The sequence below is a fragment of the Hevea brasiliensis genome, chromosome 14 (genome assembly GCF_030052815.1).
Source record: "Hevea brasiliensis isolate MT/VB/25A 57/8 chromosome 14, ASM3005281v1, whole genome shotgun sequence".
Taxonomy (NCBI): Eukaryota; Viridiplantae; Streptophyta; class Magnoliopsida; order Malpighiales; family Euphorbiaceae; genus Hevea; species Hevea brasiliensis.
The window spans coordinates 38,637,489-38,652,670 of record NC_079506.1 but is presented as its reverse complement, the minus strand read 5'-3'; the positions used below and the strand labels follow the sequence as shown (position 1 = coordinate 38,652,670).

Below are 15,182 nucleotides of genomic sequence, written 5' to 3'. Positions count from 1 at the left end.
CTTAAAAGGCAGAACTTGATTTTCTAAATAATAGAAAAAGCTTTAGAAGTTGTTTAAGGGCGGCCATAGGTGTTCTTGGTGTGGACAAGACAGAGGGACAACATTTGGTGTCCTAAAGACGAATCTCAAAGGCGCAAATACACTGCAGTGCATCAAGAGGTTAGTGTGTTTGTTCTTGATTTAATCTAGGGTTCTAAAATTAATATGATTAATTTTAAAATCTTAAATGGCAAATACAGATCCAAAAACATATTAAAAGAGTTTTAATATGTTGTTTATCATTGAAATTAAATAGATAAAAATAAATATTGCATGAAGCATGTGACCCTAGGTGAAAATTTTTGAATTCAATGATATAAACTTGTGTTTTTCACGCTTCCACTCCTTCACTACCACCTCCAGTGTTTTCTTGCCTTATGCGATACATTCGAGATGAATGGAGTGTCTGATTAAGCAATAAGACTCAGAGCATTCCCATTCTCCCTTCGAGATAGGGCAAGGAAGTGGTTACTTTCTCAACCGGCTGGAACATTCACTACCTAGGAAAACCTCTCTCAAGCTTTTCTAGCAAGGTATTTCCCACCTGCAAAGACTGCAAAGCTGAGACTTGAGCTCAACACCTTCAGACAAAAGGAGGGAGAATCCCTCTATGACGCATGGGAAAGATATAAAGACCTACAGAGGGAATGTCCACACCATGGCATAGAAGATTGGCTATTAGTGTAGAATTTCTATAATGGATTACTACCCTCTACAAGGAGCACAGTTGATTTAGCTACAGAGGGTGATCTAATGGAGAAAACAGTGCCACAAGCACTTGAACTCCTAGAAAAGGTTGCATACCATAACTATGGCTGGTCAAACGAAAGAGGAAATGCAAGAAGAGCTGCAGGAGTCCTAGAAGTAGATGCCCTAAGCATGATAAATGCCCAGTTTGATCAGCTCACAAAGAAACTCGAAAGAATGCAAGCCAACGCAGTTGGTACAAATAGTCAACAAGAAAACAGCTACGAAGGAGGGTACCTGAATTCAGAATACAGCAATTTCAACGAACCTACAGAACAAATGAACTATGTGAATAATAGAGGAAACTTCAACCAAAGGCAGCCAAACAATCCGTATTCAAATACTTACAACCCTGGATGGAGAAACCACCCAAACTTCTCATGGTCCAGTCAGTAGAACCAGCCAATAAACAAGCAACAAGGGTACAAACCTCCAGCACCCCCTGGATTTCAGAACAGAGGTCAGAACCTTGCACAGCCATCGCTACCTCTCCAACCTTAACAACCTGAACTGAAAACGACCATGGGAACCTTGATGGAAGGATTCCTAGCAGCTCAATAACAACAAACTGAATTGATTAAATAGTTGACTTCTAGAATGGACCAACTTGCTACCCATAACAAGATGCTAGAGAATCAAATTGCTTAGTAGGCAAGTTCTTCAAGTAAGGCTGCTGGCAAACTTCCCAGTCAACCACAAATAAACCCAAGGGAGCATTGTAAGGCAGTTGCACTGAGGAGTGGGAAAACTCTAGTACAACTAGAGGTAGAATCGACAGAGGAAACCATAGAAAAATCTAAAGACCAAGCAGAGAAAAAGGAGGAAGAAGCTAAGAAAGATCAAGAAGAGGAAGCAAGGATGACAAAAAAATTACCAGAACCATACTAGCCTCCCCTACCTTTTACTCAGAGATTTCACAAAGCCAAATTGGACAAGTAGTTTGGGAAGTTTTTGGAAGTTTTACAGAAACTTTACATTAACATCCCCTTCACTGAAGCACTTTCTCAGATGCCATCTTATGCCAAATTTCTTAAGGAAATTCTGTTAATGAAAAGGAAGATAGAGGACTATGGAACAGTAGCTCTAACAAAGGAATGCAGTGCCATTCTGAAAAGCAAGCTGCCTCCAAAGTTGAAGGATCCAGGAAGCTTCTCCATACCCTGTATCATTGGTAACAAGAAAATAGAAAAGGCCCTCTGCGATCTTGGAGCAAGCGTCAGCCTAATGCCTCTATCAATATGCAAAAAGCTAGAGATCAGGGAACTGAAACCCTCAACAATCTCATTGCAATTGGCTGATTAATCCATTAAATATCCTGTAGGGATACTTAAAAACATCCCTATCAAAGTGGGCAAATTCTTCATTCCAGTGGACTTTGTTGTCCTTAAGATGGAAGAAGATGTCCAAATTCCCATCATCTTGGGAAGACCATTCTTGGCAACAGCTAGAGCCATCATAGACGTCAAAAATGGACGATTAACCCTCAAGGTGGGAGAAGAAGAAGTAGAGTTCAACTTGTTCAACACAATGAAACACAAATTTGAACCTGAGGAATTTCATAAGACACATCCTAAAGATCCTCTTGAAGCATGTATTATGCGTAGCCACACAGTAGATGATGAAAATACTGAAATAGCAGTATGTGCACAACAGTTGGCATCTCCTCCATCCCTAACTTCAGCTAAGGCTTTCGAGATGGATGATTTGAAGGAAGAACAAACCGAAGGTAAGCTCCAGGAAAACGCTGAACAGGTAGAGCTTAAACCTCTCCCGTCTTCACTAAGGTATGCATTTCTAGACTCAAATTCTAAATATCCTGTTATAATCAATGCTAGCCTGTCTAAGTTAGAAGAGGAAAAATTGTTAAGAGAACTTAGGATCCATAGCAAAGCATTAGGGTATAAAATAGAAGACCTGAAGGGAATCAACCCTTCGATTTGCATGCATAGGATACCCATGGAAGAAAACAGTAAACCCACAATCGAACACCAAAAAAGACTTAACCCAAACATGAAAGAGGTAGTCAAGAAAGAAATTTTAAAACTTCTAGATGCAGGTATCATATGCCTAATTTCTAATAGTAAATGGGTTAGTCTAGTACATGTAGTTCCTAAGAAAGGTGGGACAACTGTTATCCGTAATGCAAGCAATGAACTAATCCCTACTAGAGTAGTCACTGGTTGGTGAATGTGTATAGATTATAGAAAATTGAATGGTGCCACCAGAAAAGACCATTTCCCCCTCCCCTTCATTGACCAAATGCTAGAAAGATTAGCGAAACACTCTTACTTTTGTTACCTAGATGGGTATTCGGGATTCTTTCAAATTCCTATTCACCTAGAAGACCAAGAAAATACAACATTCACTTGTCCTTATGGAACATTTGCATATAGGAGAATGCCTTTTGATCTTTGTACTGCCCTTGCTACCTTTCAAAGATACATGATGGCTATCTTTTCTGATTATATTGAATATAATAATTATGGAAGTTTTTATGGATGATTTTTCTGTCTATGGAACTACTTTTGATGATTGCCTAGCTAATTTATCTAAGGTATTGCAAAGATGTGAAGAATCAAACCTAGTCCTAAATTGGGAAAAATGCCACTTTATGGTAAGGGAAGGTATAGTTCTGGGACATTTGATATCAGAAAGAGGAATTAAAGTAGATAAGGCAAAAATTGAGCTCATTGAAAACATGCCACTACCAACGTCAGTCAAGGGAGTGCGAAGCTTTTTGGGACATGCAGGATTTTACAGAAGATTTATCAAGGACCTTTTCAAAATAGCTAAGCCACTTACTAACTTGTTAAACCAAGATGTTCCTTTTGATTTTGATGAAAATTGCCTTGTCTCCTTTAACAGAATCAAAGAAGCCCTGATATCAGCACCAATAATGCAGCCACCGAATTGGGAGATACCATTTGAGGTTATGTGAGATGCGAGCGATTTTGCAATTGGAGTAGTGCTCGGGCAAAGAAAGGATAAAAAGCTCCATGCTATTTATTATGCTAGCAAGACACTCGATGATGCACAAATCAATTATGCTACCACAGAAAAGAAATTCCTAACAGTGGTATTTGCAATGGACATATTCAGATCTTACCTCATTAGGTCAAAGGTCATTGTATTCACAAACCATGTTGCAATCCTGTACCTTATGAATAAAAAGGAAGCAAAACCAAGACTGATTCGATGGATTCTACTCCTACAAGAATTTGACCTTGAAATAAAGGACAAAAAGGGATCTAAAAATGTAGTAGCTGACCATCTTTCTAGACTAAAACTGGAGTACATGGAAGATTTTGAAGATTTACCAATTGATGATTCATTTCCTGATGAGCAATTACTTACATTCCAAAGCTCCATGGTACACTAACTTTGTTAATTTTCTTGTATGCAGGGTACTACCTCCAAACATGACTCATCAGCAAAGAAAAAAATTCCTACATGATGTAAGATATTACTTATGGGAAGAACCACTACTGTACAAGAGATGTAATGATGGGCTGATAAGAAGGTGCATACCAGAGGAAGATATGGAAAGTATCATTTATCACTGCCATTCATCGCTATATGGAGGACATTTAGGCACTTCAAAGATCGCAGCCAAGATTTCACAAGCAGGGTTTTACTAGCCACATTTATTTAAGGATGTAAGATCCTTTGTGCTAGCTTGTGATCAATGCCAAAGAACAGGTAACAGTTTAAGAAGGAATGAAATGCCATTGCATGGTATACTTGAGATAGAATTGTTTGATGTATGGGGAATAGACTTCATGGGACCATTTCCCTCTTCCTATGGAAATAAGTATATCCTAGTTGGACTTGATTATGTGTCAAAATGGGTAGAAGCTATTACGACGCTAACCAGTGATGCAAGAGTGGTCACCAAGTTCTTTAAGAAGAACATCTTCACAAGATTTGGCACACCACGAGCGATAATCAGTGATGGAGGAAGCCACATCTGCAACCAACAATTCGAAACACTACTGAAAAGGTATAGAGTGACTCACAAGGTGGCCACACCTTATCATCCTCAAACCAGTGGTCAAGTAGAAATATCAAATAGGGAACTAAAATAGATTCTGGAGAAAACTGTAAATAGATCTAGGAAGGACTAGTGAATGAAGCTAGATGATGCACTATAGGCATACCGCACTGCATATAAAACCCCAATTGGCACAACATCCTTCCTACTAGTTTATGGAAAATCATGCCATCTCCTTGTTGAAATTGAGCATAAAGCCTACTAGGCAATTCAGGTACTAAACTTTGACCTCAAGGCTGCTGGTGAAAAAAGGCTCTTACAACTAAATGAGCTGGAAGAAATCTGACAAGATGCATACGAAAATGCCAAAATCTTTAAGGATAAAACCAAAAGATGGCATGACAGGCGCATAGCAAGGAAAGAGATAAAAGAAGGAGATCTTGTCCTCTTATTCAACTCTAGACTGAAACTCTTTCCAGGGAAGCTGAAATCAAGATGGTCTGGACCTTTCAAGGTCACCCAAGTCTTCCCGCATGGAGCAGTAGAGGTATGGAGCGAAACCTCAGGTGTATTCAAGGTCAATGGGCAGAGGCTAAAGCCTTACTTCAGGGAGAACCCATAGAAACAGGAGTAAATTGCACTCTCATTCCTCCTACTGACAGACCATAAACAAGCAAAGTGTAGCTAAAGACTATAAACAAGCGCTCTTTGGGAAGCAACCCAAAACTTTTCTTCACTTTTTTTTTTTCTTTTTATTCAATATTAAATTTTTATTTCATACTCATTAACATTTTATTTTGTAGGATTCTTGAAATGGGGAATAGAGATCAAAAGAGGAAGGGAATCACCAAGTCAAAACCACAAAAGGGAAAATTGAACAAAACCGGGAAGTAAATCTAGTGCTAATCTTTGCATCCATTTCATGTGTTAGAATTATAAACTTTTCATTTGCCAAAGATTTGAGAAACCAGAAAGTTACATGGGTCGTGTACTAATAGTACACTCCTCGTATAACTTTCTGGAAATCTATAAATTTCATGCAATCTCAACCCTTTGGGAGGTAGAAAATTACACGAGTATGTATCCCAAATTACACGGACCGTGTAATGTCTCTAGCGGAGTAACTGAGAGACAGAAGGTTACACGGGGCTCCTTGAATTTTACATGGGCCGTGTAACATATCCAGTAAAGAAATCCAAGAGACAAGAAGTTACACAGGCCCCATAGCTAATTTACATAGGCCGTGTACTACGATAGATTTCAAAAATTCCAGGTAAAAATTTACACAGCCCTACATGTTGGGACCCGTGTAGTGATACACGACTCATGTATCTCGTCGCAGACGCGACTCCTGGGGCGCAAAACGTGCAAAACGAAGAGTCCTAATGGCTTTTTAAATACACCCCTAGCATTAAAACCCTTCATAAACACAAAACCCTTCATCTACTCCCTTCCTAGCCTATAAATACCTCTCAAATCTCATCTCCTTTCACCAAAATCATACTCTTCTCCTCCCCAAAACACATACCCATGGCTCCAACAAAGAGATCTGTAAGAAGAATCGGCTTTTCTTTATGATAAAGAGGAGAATCCTCACCTTCTCCACCCCAGCCTCCAACCCAACACCTAAGAACGAGGGAAGCCACTCAACAACCATCTCATAAGCCCCACCCCCACCATAACCACAGCCACAACCCGCTCCACAACCCGAAATCTCTATTCCTTGGGATTTTGAGATGACGCCCACAAAGCAATGTGCACCCAACTTCATTCACGAAAAATATCCTCCACCAAATACATAGATTTTCTGCTTTTAGAGCAACTCGGGTTGCAAGAAGAAATCAATGGGCTACTTGACAGCATTGGGTGGACAAGGTTCGCCCAACTCCAATTTTTGGCCTACAAAGACACAATGCTGAAATTTTTGGGCAGCTTTAAGGCCAACTTATGGCCCACCGACAGGGAAGATAGGGGCAGAATCGAGTTTCACCTACTTGGTGTAGACCGGGTAATGAATATGGACGAGTTCAACTCCATCTTCGGCTTTGACAGTACAGGCCACCAAGAAATCCCAAGGAACCGCATGCTATACAACAACATCAACTTTTGGGATTCCATTGCACTAAACATAGAGCCCTGCAACTCCAACAAATCCAAATCAATGGGCATCACTAGTTCGACATTGCGATACATGCATCGGTTTGCCGCCCACACCATAATGGGCCGTGGCGACAGCCTCGATGTTATCAACGCTAGTGAGTTATTTTTCCTATGGTGCATGGTCACCAAGCAGCGATGCAACACTGGCTTTTTCCTGTGCAACCATCTCTGACGCCTTTGCCATCAGCCTATCGGGCACATAGTGCTTAGAGGCCTTATCACCACCATTGCCCTCCACTTCGACTTTGTTCCAGGACATCACAGGCTGTGCTTTGTTACTAAAACATCGAGAATTGATCAGACTATTTACATATCCATGGGGATATGTAAGAAGGTAGGCAACAAATGCTACTTGGTGGACGCCGAAGGAAACACCATCCCTCAAAGAGACGAGGAGAGGGAGGGACCCGGTGAGACTTCACAACCCCAAGAAGAAAGGCAAGAGCGGATGTTCGAAGAGTCCCCTGTCCGAGTGCCTCTATACACACCACCACCGACAGACCCGGTCCTTACATACCTACAGCACATGGAGAACACAATATATGGCAGGATGCGAGCTATCGAGGACAGCTTCTAGGAAGCACATAACAAGCTGGACATTCTAATGGACAAACTAAATGAGGAGGATGAGGAGGAAGTGGAGCAAGGATAACCATCATCATCATCAGAGGCCTTTTAGAGATAGGACTATAGGATATGATCTTCATTGTAATATCTTACATGCCTTAGTCCTAACTTAAAACCATAGGTCTCTTTTATTTACTTTATGTTCAAAAATTTTCCATGCTTAATAAATATTATGCTTTCTTAAAATTTTTGTACACATCATCCAATCTTGCACATTATATTGACATCGAGGACAATGTTTGATTTGAGTTTAGGTGGGGATACATTTGCACTTGCATATCATTACATGCAAATCATTGCATGTTTAAATCCAGCTACATTATTCTTGTGCATCAAATTCAGCTACATGAAAATTTTTGGATTGTAAATTGTGAAAGTTAGCACTATAACCAAAAGTTTTGTAAGCTAATAATTGGACTCCGCGGGATAGAGGAATGAACGTATCTAGATGGGCAAAAAGGGATTCTAACATGTTATTTGTGAAGAAGGTAATCTCTTTTATGGAACTAGACTGGCTAAACCTCTTCATAACTATTAATTTATCACATTAAACTTGTAAAATTAGGAGAACAAATTTTGAAACACAAGCAAACTCAAAAATTGCTTCACTAACTCTAGAACATATCTCTCGGACCTATCAAGGCGAAATCCTAGCATACGTTTGATGAAGAGATGATTAAGGCATTCTTTGATATAACCTCACTAAGCCTTAGCCACCCTTAATTAAAATATATCCCTTGTAACCAACTTGAAGCCTATATTTATCCCTCGGAATTTATTGCTTACCCATATTATTTACCTAGCCCCTAACCTATACACCTGCCATACCCTTTTGAGGAAGCAAAATGCATAAAGAAAATGAAGAGAGGATGTGGAACTCAAGAAAAAATGTGAGTGTGCAATTAAAAAGAAAAAAGAAAAGAAGTCCCAAGATAAGTGTCATGGAAGCATGCTTGACAGTATAAAAAGCCAAAAGCCCTTCCTTTCCACACAGAATATGTAGAAATAAACTTAGTATACTAAGATTTTATGCATACATGCTATCCTTATATTTGCATTCCCTAAAATCCTTTCATTGGCAGCCAAGTCATTACCCCCTTAGCCCCATCACAACCCTTTTAAAGACCTTTTGATCTTTTAAAAAGCGCATGCTACATTAGTGGAGATAGAAAATTGAGATAAGCCTATGGAGTTAGAATTGAAACACTTCATCTCAATTACTTACTAAAGAGGCATAATTGGGGGAGTTAGTGTTTCTTAATCCTATCCCGATAAAACAGGTTGTTTGTGGCTTATTAATGGTCTTGAATAGAGGCATAATTAGTCAAAACACCATAAAATAAGGTGAAGTTTTAAACAAGCAGCTGTTAGAACCCTTATGCCTTGAAAGAGGGAAATCGATATGAAGGTTGGAGGAGTTCAATTCTATGCTTATTAAATTGATGGTTGTATTCCTAAGTATCCCCTGAAATATGCTTAAACCAGAGTTTTGTTTTGCTAAGGATAAGCAAAAGTTTGAGTTTGGGGGTATTTGATATAATTGAATTGTATAGATGTTTTTAAGCACATTTGTATTTTAAATCGTAGCATTTAGACAAGTATTTTCATGCATAACAGTTGATTTCATTAGTTTTCATAAATTCTATTGCCAAGCCCTTAATTCCATGTTTTCTACATTATTTCAGGTGTTTTGGTGAAAACCCAAAGGATGGATGTGCAAAGGAAAGCTTGGAGAGGTAAAAAGACAAAGAATTGCTGCTGATACAAAGTAAACGGGTTGTGTAAACTAAGCACTAGACCCGTGAAACTCCCTGCCAGAAGAAAGCCAAGAGAATCGATGAGAAACACAAGTACACGGGTCGTGTAAGTAGACCCTTGTAATTTGTAGGGACCCGTGTAAGTCTCTGCTGGGCACAAGCTTGAAGAACCTTATGGGAACAAAAGTACACGGCCCGTGTGATCAGGCCCGTATAGTTGGCACAGACCCATGTAACTTTCTATGCCAAAATAAGATAGCGCGATTCTCATCCAGCAAGTTACATGGCCCCACTCTGTGGGACCCGTGTAGTGACACACGAGCCGTGTACTATGTTATAACCTGTTTTCTGGTTCGAATAAGACTCCTAAAGCCTTTCGAACTCAAAATGACCTAACCCTAAGGCAACCAATATAAATAGAAAATAAAACACCAGGAAAGACGGCGGCTACTATCGTCAGGAATGCTGTTGAAGGTTGCTATTATCGAGCTCTACATCAGTACCAAAAGAAGTCTTTCAGCTGAAGCTCCATAAGATCGAAGCTGAAACTCTCTTTGGTTCCTTCGTTTCATCTCCTTAGACAGAATTTTATTATTTTATTTCTTTTGCATATAATCTCTTTTTATTGTCTTCTACTTTTTATCATGACATTTGCTGAACTCACCATGAGTGAGTAGTTTGTTAGTAGTATGCCCTAGAGCATATCATTTAGTATGTATCTTGTATATAATTTTATTAATAAAAGGCATTTCCATTTTTCCGTTTACATTATATATTTATGTGTAATAGAAAAGGTCCATTGATATTTTGTTAGAAATATTATTCTTAAGTTGTTAAGAATATGAGTGACAATATTTCTAGCACAAAGTATCATAAATAGGTTCACAATCGAGGATACTTCATAATAAGGACATGACTTATCCAGAAAGATTGTATTCATGTTTGTTCCCAAGTTATTTATATGAGATATAAATAAGATGGAATGGTGAGTCTCATGCCATATGACAAACATGATAGGCACTTATAAATGATAAGTAGGCCGAACCAGTGACACTTATGACAAGCACATGGAGTTTACTCTTGTCAATGTTTTGTCATAAATCATATCAGTGCATATAATCTTTAGACCTGAGATAGCACAGTTATCTTATATATAGGTAGTTTGAGTTTGATACTGCTTTCATACTTGTATTGTGTATGGGTATATGGGCATGTGTTGGCTCCTACTAGTTATATATGGAGGTAGGTGTTGATCAAGATGGAATCTGTTCCTCTAAGTAAATAGAGATAAAATCCTATGTTCATTTAATTGTTCTTGATGTTTCAAGTTCTTGGCCAGGACAGATAGATTTATTCGAGAAAGAGTTTCTGATGAGAAAAATCTTTTAGTCAAGAACTGGAATTAAAAGAGAACATAATATTCATAGCAAATGGAGTTTGACATAAACCATGACTCCAGCTTGAGTTGGGATTTTGTAACAGAGAGATTCTAGTGCATGGTAACATATGATTATAGGTTCATTTAAGGTAAACCTTATTACTAATTGGGTGGCTATGGCATGCTATGCTAGGTGTTAACCATGGTCTATGAGGTTCATAAAATGATTTAGAGAAATCATTTATGGTAAGAAAGAGTTCTGATGATATTAAGCGTTGATATCATGTCTCATTGCCAATTAGTGATGAGCCTAGTAAGTCACACACATACACAAGTTATCACCTAATTAAATATGATTTAATTAATTAATTAAAGAGTTTAATTGATTAATTAAATAGGTTTGGTTTGCAATTAGATTGCAAAGTCCCTAGCATGACTTGAAACCAAATCTAGATTATTGGATGTATAATATAAGTTAAATTTATATTTAAAGTGTTTAAATATGAATTTAATTAATGAGAAATTAATTAATAGAGATTAATTAATTAATTTATATTTGATATAAATTAATTAGAAGAAGAAAATAATTATTTTGGGTTAAGAACTCAAAATTAAGACACAGGGGCATTTTGGTAATTTTGCAGTGTGACACGTGTCACACATGGGATTACACATAAGCTTGCCAAATGTTTTTTAATCATGTAAGATGATTAAAATCAAGATTAAATATAGATTTGACACTTGGCACAATGTGATTGGGTCACTTAAACCTAGAGCTAATTAAAGGGTGACATGTGGCAAGGGTTTAATGTGTTAACCTAGCTATTTAAGTGTGGTTATGAAAAGAAAAAATAACCAGCAGCCTCTCCTCTCATTTGTCACGCCACTTTGAGCCTCTCCAGCTATTCTTCTTCATCTCTCATAAATTCAAAGAGATTAGCCATCAATCTCTTGAATTAAGAACACTAGAAATTGTTTCTAGTGTCCTGTTTATATCTCTAATCTCTTAAAAGGCAGAACTTGAATTTCTAATTAATAGAAAAGGCTTTAGAAGCTGTTCAAGGGCTGCCATAGGTGTTCTTGGTGTGGACAAGCTAGAGGGACAACATTTGGTGTCCTGAAGACAAATCTCAAAGGCGCAGACACGCTGCAGCACATCAAGAGGTTAGTGTAATCGTTCTTGATTTAATCTAGGGTTCTAAATTAATCTGATTAATTTTAAAATCTTAAATGGCAAATACAGATCCAAAAACATATTAAAAGAGTTTTAATATGTTGTTTATCGTTGAAATCAAATAGATAAAAATAAATCTTGCATGATGCATGTGACCCTAGGTGAAAATTTTTGAATTCAATGATATAAACTTGTGTTTTTCACGCTTTCGTTCCTTCAATTGGTATCAGAGCCACTATTTGCCATTTAGATTGTTTATTATATGATTTAATTGTGTGATTTGATCATGAGATGATTGATCCATTACTGGTTGCAAAGTCAAAGTGGCGGCACAAATGATGAACACCATGGTGCGCATGGTTGATGCATCACAATGGTGTGCAAAGGTAAATGGATGGTGAATGTGCAATTGTTGTATGATTTAAGATCCATTTTATGTCTAATTAAATTGTTTAATTAGAATTTTTATCACACAATTAAATTATGATTCAATCAGAATTTTAAAAATTGTTTGAATGTGATTCAAATCTGAATTTTAAAAGTTGTTTGAATGTGATTCAAATCTGAATTTTTAAAGTTGTTTGAATCATATTTAAATCTGATTTTTTAAAATTGATTGAATAAAATTATGATCTGATTTTTAAAAAAATATTTGAATGTGATTCAAATCTGATTTTTTAAAAAATGTTTGAATGTGATTCAAATCTGAATTTTTGAAGTTGTTTGAATGTGATTCAAATCTGAATTTTTAAATTTGTTTGAATGAGATTCAAATATGAATTTTTAAATTTATTTGAATCATATTCAAATCTGGATTTTTAAGTTGAATATGAGATATTCAATTTAATTTAAGTATGTATGTTTTATTTAATTGTTAAATAGTGATATGCATGATGGATGATCATGGACTATAAAAGACCAATGTGGTTGGATTTATTTCTTTTATGTTTCTTTGGGATTGTAAATTAATTAATTTATTTTAATTTATTTGGGGCATGTATTATTAAGTTTGTAATAATTTTTGGGTTGTAATTTCATTTATTTAAGTTCTTGTAAATTCGCCTTGGTATGCCAAGGATTACTATGTAATATTGGATTGCAAGAAGTTCAAGGAGGTTAAGAGCATTGGTGGGACCAGTGGGAGGAATTCAAGATCAAGTGTTGATTATGTACTCCTTCAGCAACTCTTGTAAAATGAATGAATGAAATGCACCTAGGAATGCCCTGATTCAATTCTTGGTGGCTCAGAATTGAATTCCTTAGAAAGTCCATGATCATACCATATTTACTGCTTATCCATGAATGCATGAGATGTATGGGAATGTATGCAATTATATGATATATGCATGCTAAATGGATAATGTGCAAAGTGAGACCTTAATAGTAAATAGAATGACCATAAAATCTTCCAAACAAATGATTAAGTTGGAAATGCTATAATTAAAGTAATTATAACATAGGCCCTCCATTGGGGCAATTATTTTAAGAAATTTTAAATAGTTGCATAAGATGCAATTTATTTAAGAGATTTTCTTAAGAATAATTGTTAAGCATGAGATGTTGTAAATATGTAAATGGTTTAGTGGCCAATATTGGATGTACCTGAGGACATTAAAATTATTTGCATAATTACTGGCTCAATGGGATCAACTTAACTAATGCAAGATAAGTCAATAATGGATGTACCTGAGATTTTGAGCATTAGGGGCTAGGTAAAGGATTAAACCTCACATGAGATGTGATGGGCAAAGAGTTGCTCACTTATAGTTTATTGTAATTCCAATAACGGATGTACCTGAGGATGATCAATAGAATTATAAGAATTCAATCACCCACTAGAAATCCATCCAACTAGGATTTCCGTTTTCTACTTTGGAAGTGTAGGATTCGCTAAGTTAGTGGGAGGACCAATTTGATTAAAAGACTATAATCATTTTGGTTAATTACATGATACATTTACTAATTAATCTGGTTATTTTCTGCAGTTAATTTTCTGATAAAAATGATCACAAAACAACCACCACCATCCAATTTCCTTACAAGCATACTTGATCACAATAGGTTGACAGGACCTAATCTGTCTGATTGGCTAAGAAATTTGAAACTTGTCCTGAACCTTGAACATATAGGATATGTTCTAGATTCAAATGTTCCTGGTCCCTTACCTCCAGAGGCCACACAAGAGGAACATGAAACTTTGGACAAGTGGAAGGAGCATGATATGAGAGCTAAGTGTTACATGCTTGCTTCCATGAGTAATGAGTTCTGAAGCAACATGAGAACATGCAGTGCGAGTGAGATCCTCCTTCACCTACAAAGTTGTATGGTGAGCACAGCAGAAATGCTAGGTATGAGATATCTAGACACTATTCCGTATGAGGATGTCCGAGGGATGAATGTTGGGGATCATGTCCACAAGATGATTCGGCTGATTGAGCAGTTGGAACATCTTGACTTCAACATGGATTTCCAACTACAAACGGATTTGATCCTTTAGTCCCTTCCTGAGTCTTTTGGGAATTTTGTGACAAATTTCAATATGACTAAACAGGAATGCACCTTAGCTGAATTACTCAACATGCTGGTTATTGCCCAAAAGAATATGCCAGGCAATAAAGGAAAAGAGTTAGCTTTGGTTGCATCTTCTTCTGCTGGAAAGTCCAACAAGAAGAAGGGCAATAAGAAAAAGAAACCTCAGATTCCTGGTCCTTCCAAGAAAATAGCTAAACAGAACAGGAAGACTAAAGCTGATGGAGGCAAAGGAAAGTGTTTCCACTGCCAAAAGGATGGGCACTGGAAAAGGAACTGCCCAGAGTATCTTGCTTATCTGAAGGACAAGAAGGATACACCTTCGGAAGGTATGTCCATATCTTGTTATTTAGATTATAATGATACTCATAGTTCATCTACAGCTTGGGTTTTAGATACTGGTGCCAGTTCTCACATTTCTAATGATATGCAGGAACTAGCAAACAGTAGCAGCTTGCGTTCTCAAGATATTAGAGTCCGGATTGGCAATGGCTCAACTGTTGAAGCTTTAGCCATAGGATCTAAATCTTTTTACATGTTTGGACATGTTTTGTGTTTGGATAATATTTTATATGTACCTGATGCTTTTAAGAACATCATTTCTATATCTAGTTTGACTAGAAATGGCTATGAATTTCAGTTCACTGATGATGTTTGCAATATTTATTTTGGAAATAAATATGTTGGTTCGGGTTATATGAATGATGGTCTTTATTATTTGGATAATAATGACAAACACAAATTGAATGCAAGTGATCTAAAAGAATGCAATGCCATGGT

At 37.1% G+C, this 15,182-nt stretch overlaps 1 non-coding gene across 1 annotated transcript; it reads right to left on the bottom strand.

Annotated features, from left to right (window-relative positions):
• Positions 1-597: 597 nt before the first annotated feature.
• LOC131173494 (small nucleolar RNA R71) lies at positions 598-704 on the bottom strand. Its single transcript, XR_009143810.1, has one exon. It is a non-coding gene; the product is annotated as a small nucleolar RNA R71 (small nucleolar RNA).
• Positions 705-15,182: the final 14,478 nt, after the last annotated feature.